Consider the following 5,593-nt stretch of genomic DNA (forward strand, 5'->3'; position numbering starts at 1 on the left):
TAGGTCAAATTATCCTTTTTGTCTTCATGTCCTGCTTAAAAAATACTTGCTTACCTCAATATCATGAAGATCATAAATATCAAGATATTTTTTCTTCTAGATAGTATTGTTATGTCTTTCATATTTAAGTGTACAATATGTCTGGAATTAATTTTTGTGAATTCAGTGATATAATTAGGTATGTGTTATCCAGGTTATTAAAGTGATTTTATTTATTTTATATACTCTCATTCAGAATACTTTTCCACTACATTTCATTCGGTTGAAAATACAGAATAAATGCACCTGTTGAAGGTGACTTAAAGCATTTTGAAAGCAATCTTTTGCTAATGGTTAATGAACTGTCCTAGGGATGAATACTATTCCTTAAAAGATCTGTGAAATAATTTACACTTGATTGTTATAAAATAGTTACATAGGGTTGCATTTGTCATTTTTATTTGGCAAAGTCATTCAGTTTGAAAATCAACAAACATTTATTAAGTGCCTTCTGTTTCTGTTTGTCATGTACTTTAACCAAATATTTTCATGTAATACTCAGAAATGTTAAAATGTGATTTTTTAATACTAAAAAACTTTTAATAGACATGGAGTTTTATATTTTTAAGTGACTAAATCTAATAAAAAAAAAAAAACAGGTTTACTAAAACGGGACCAAAAGACAGTACAAAAGATGTTATACATCCAAAACATGACGCTCCTCATCATCAACACCTGAGTGCCACAGCCCTGACAGAACTCAGGAACTGAGAATCCAAACTACCTACACACTTTAGGTTTTGTTTCCTTAATTTTAAGGGTTTTTAAAATGCTACCCCCAGCCTTGGGCTGTGGGACCCGGTCAGCGGCACTTCTGGCCCAGCGTCCTCTGTTTTCGCGCCGCCTGGGGCTCCCTCGTGCGCCGCACCCCTCAGCACCCTAGCTGGCGGTGTAGGCGAAGGAAGGCTTTGAAGCCACCTGTAAGGCATTGGTTAACCAGTGAGTCTATGGTGCGGGTTGGCCTGGGGGAGTCCCTGAGCCCATGGAGGAGCTGAAGCCCCTTCAGACCGTGGTGCGGCTCCCTCTGGAGCCATGTCTCGTAAGCCCAGAGTTTGAGCTGAGTTCGTCTCGTGCTTTCTGGTTTTCTTTAATTTCCTCCATGAGTTAAGGAAGTAAGTCACAAAACATTTTGTCTTTTGAGTGAAACGTTGAACTTCGGGCTGCCAGCAGGGAAGTGTCAAGTCTCTCCACTGGCCGGGGTGGGGCCCTTCTGGGTCATGAAGCTACGGAGGTGAGGACGGTGGAGACCGACCAGGCAGTGTTGCACATGTCTGGGTGGAAATCTGTGATGGAAAGACAGCGCGCATTGCACTTAAATCTTCCATCGGGTGTTGTATAAATTCTAGGAGGTTTAAAAAGATATTCTCTGGAAAAAAAAAAAATTAGTTGTCTACGATAATAGCCACCTTCAGGATGAGTCAATCATGTCCGGGCCTCGGGCCACATAAGTGCCATCCAAGAATATGGGAAGGTGGGGCGCTCAGGACATGCGTAAGGCACCAGGTCTCTCTTAATTCGAAGGCAGTCTTGCTCCAGTCTCTGGGTCGCTGTTGTTGGAGCTCTCTGATTGTTACTGTTGCTTGTCTCTCCTGGTTGTGGCGTGTGGGCCGCGGCCTCGCGCAGGCTCGGGGTAATGGACGCAGGCGCTGGGTGCGCGAGACCTGAGCGGCCGTGGGAGAGGTGCGCTGCACCTGCACCAGCCCCCAGCCCACCGCCGCCTCAGAGCTGCTGGCTCAGGATTCATATTTTTGCAAGTGGCTATCCGACTGACCCACTCCCAGAAACAATTGGGATTATTGGGTACTTTATCGTATTCCCCTTGTTTATTTGTCTATTCCTGAACTAATGGTATACTATCATATTTATTATATATTTATAATTCATCTTTATACCTGGGAATAAAGGTTCTTCAGCTTTTTTATACTTCTGCCAACATGGCACAGCTCTTCTCGAATCTTTCTTTTTCTTTTTTTTTTTAAAGATTTTTATTTATTTATTTGACAAAGAGAGACACAGCGAGAGAGGGAACACAAGCAGGGGGAGGGGGTGAGGGAGAAGCAGGCTTCCCGCGGAGCAGGGAGCCCGATGGGGGTCTCCATCCCAGGAGCCTGGGACCATGACCTGAGCCGAAGGCAGACGCCTAACGACTGAGCCACCCAGGTGCCCCAAATCTTTATTTTTCATATAAATTTTGGAAACAGCTAATTTTGCTAAGGTACCTGCTGGGATTTATACTGGGATTGCTTTGAATCAATATATTAATTAGGAGAAAATTTTTATGTTTACCATGTTGATTTTCCCAAACCCAGAACCTGGATTAGTGTATTTATTGAGATCTTTAATTAATGTTATTCACATTTTGTAGCTCTTAGGGGAGGACTGTTGTTCCTCTTCTGTTAGATTTATTACTATGTACTTTGTTTCTTTTGCAGGAAATATTATCTTTTATCTTTTATTTCCTAATTGTTTTTCCTCATATATAGAACTTGATTTTTGTATATTGCCATTGCTAAGTTCCATGCTTATGAGTTGTATATAATTTGTTCATTTACATGTATATAATCACATATATAGATACACAATCATATTATTTGTGAATGAAATAGTTTTATTAATTGCCCTTCAATCTTCATTCCACATTAAAAAAATTTGTCTTGGGGCGCCTGGGTGGCTCAGTTGGTTGAGCGACTGCCTTCGGCTCAGGTCATGATCCCGGAGTCCCAGGATCGAATCCCACATCGGGCTCCCTGCTCAGCAGGGAATCTGCTTCTCCCTCTGACTCTCCCCCCTCTCATGTTCTCTCTCTTCATTCTCTCTCTCTCAAATAAATAAATAAAATCTTAAAATAAATAAATAAATAAATAAATAAATAATTTGTCTTATTGCACTGGCTATAATTTCAGAATGATGTTGGTAGACTACAGTATCATTTTTTAAATAGCCATAAAATGTTCTCAGATAAAGACCCATATAATTCTTTTTAAATAAGCATCCTTTCATTTTCTTTCCTTACAGTGCAGTCACTCAAAATAGCACAGTTAGTATCCCTTGTTCCTTAATTCTCAATCATTTTACCACCACACACATACTGACTTTATCCTATTTCAGTGACTCTGCCAAATGCCATCTATCATTCTCTCCAATTGTGTAATTTTCATTTCACTTCTCTGTTGTGTCTATAATCCTTTTGAGAATCTTTATTGCCTTCTGTGAAGCCATGCTCTTACCATGTTTCTGAGTTTTAGTTCTTAGGAGAGGAATTTCAGAATGAGGAAGGCTTATGTTTCTGGCCATCGGGAGTTTCTTATTTGACCGTTTTAACTTATCAAAGCCTAATTTCTTTATTTTGACAAGAGATAGTATATGCGTACAAGATATTTTTAGGAAAGTTGTGTGAAGGGCCTATTAGATGGCCAGGCACATGATAGATGAGTACTTTTATTTCTTTGCAGTGTCTACTTCTATTTTTGTACACCTTAATATTAGAGTTTCCTATAGGTTTCATTGAGAGCTTTGTTCTCATTCCAATCATTATACTTGAGTGATAGGATTTTATTAATGTCTTTTAAAATTCAGCTTGAGCTTTTCCTCCTTCACACTTCCTAAGCAAACCTAACTTAAATATGGGGCACCTGGGTGGCTCAGTTGGTTAAGCAACTGCCTTCGGCTCAGGTCATGATCCCGGAGTCCCGGGATCGAGTCCCGCATCGGGCTCCCTGCTCAGCAAGGAGCCTGCTTCTGCCTCTGACCCTCCCCCACTCATGTACTCTCTCTCTCTCTCAAAATAAATAAATAAATCTTTAAAAAAAAAAAAAACCTAACTTAAATTTTCTTTATTTGTGCTCTCATGTTATTCTCACATATTACTTTGTATACTGTAATAACATATACTTCCTATTTTCTCAAACTTGTTAATTTGTTTTTTGAAAGGAAAAATCACACTTCTTTTCTTTTCTTGAGGATTTTGGGACTTGAGGTTTTATCAAGCCATTCAGTCTTCCATTTGCAGATTATTTTATTTATTTATTTACTTATTTATTTATTTGTTACTAAATTTTGCAGATTATCACTTACGTATATGACTGCTTACCTTTATACAAGACTTTCACTGTTATTATTCACTTGTAAGTATATTAGGAAACACATAAGTTATCCAGAAAATTTTAGAAGAGGACTAGTGTATACACAGATAATGGAATTATCATTTATGTGTATTTCCTACTCTGTGCTCCTCCATTTCTAATGAGATTTCTTTCCAAATTTGCTTTTCAAACAATGCTGCATTGAATCTTTGTTTCCCTATGGCACTCTTGATGGGTTTGGCAATGAGCACTTTAAATCATACCAGTTATTCAGGAAATTATCTCTTAAGTATTTAGGAAATTTATGATCCCACCAGCAGTTTATAAGTACTTCTTTTCCATTTTCCCTCATGCTGGCCAAAACATGGGATTTTGGCGTGCCTGGGTGGCTCAGTCATTGTTTGCCTTCGGCTCAGGTCATGATCCCAGGGTCCTGGGATTGAGCCCCGCATCCGGCTCCCTGCTCCACGGGAGGCCTGCTTCTCCTTCTTCCATTCCCCCTGCTTGTGTTCCCTCTCTGGCTGTCTCTCCCTCTGTCAAATAAATAAAATCTTAAAAAAAAATATGGGATTTTGAGAGTACCTAATATTTACTAATTTAATAGAATAAACTGTCATCACAGTTGTAGTTAAATCATATATTCATTAGCCTCTGTTTTTTCCTCTTCTGCTAATTCTCCTTTTTTGTTGTTTGTTGTTCTTGTTTGTCTTTTTCTTTTTGATATATGGTTGTTTTTAAATTTTGTATTTAAATTAGCTATTTGTTGTCTTATATGTGACTATCTTTCCCCAGTTCTTTATTTTTTAACGTTACTCATTATGCTTTTGACATCACAGAGATTTAAAAATTTTAATAGTGCCTAATTTTGATATGCAATGTGATGTAGCAAACTTTCCCTTTAATTTTTGAAAAGCTCTTGTAGGATCATATAGTAAGTTATCTGTCATATTAAATGGTACTTTTTCTTGGTTTTTGTAAATATAAATTCTTTGCTATTGTTGATTTATTTGAATGCTATTATTTTTATATTTGATACAGTTACTCTGCTAAGAACATCTTAGCTGAGGAAGAGTGAATATTGATTTTCTTGGATTTTTGGCATCATTATGTAATTTTTAAGAAAATCACCTTTTCTTTTCATTTTTTGCTTTTTGTTCCTCAACTTTTTGGTTATATTTCTTTGGCTAAGACTTTTAGTACTTTGCTGATTGTAAGCTATAATAGTGTGCAAACTGGTATTTTGCTTACAGTAAAGGAAATGACTACATTTTTCCCCCTTCAGTATGATGTTGCTTTGATTCTTGGCAGAGAGGTTTATCAAGTTGCTAGGATTTATCATAATTGGTACATTTTTACCAGATGTCTTTTCTGGATCTACTCTGAGTTTTTCTTTTTATCTTCAAGCTGTTAATGTGGTGATTTACAATGATAATTTTTCAATACTAACCCATTCTTGCATTCCTAAGGCAAAT

General features: G+C 37.7%; 1 pseudogene; it reads right to left on the reverse strand.

Moving 5' to 3' along the window:
* Window positions 1-971: 971 nt before the first annotated feature.
* On the reverse strand, window positions 972-3,333 carry LOC115941932 (ubiquitin-conjugating enzyme E2 J2 pseudogene; annotated as a pseudogene).
* Window positions 3,334-5,593: the final 2,260 nt, after the last annotated feature.

Source organism: Leptonychotes weddellii, chromosome 1 (genome assembly GCF_054177405.1).
Source record: "Leptonychotes weddellii isolate Sample4059 chromosome 1, ASM5417740v2, whole genome shotgun sequence".
Classification (NCBI taxonomy): domain Eukaryota; kingdom Metazoa; phylum Chordata; class Mammalia; order Carnivora; family Phocidae; genus Leptonychotes; species Leptonychotes weddellii.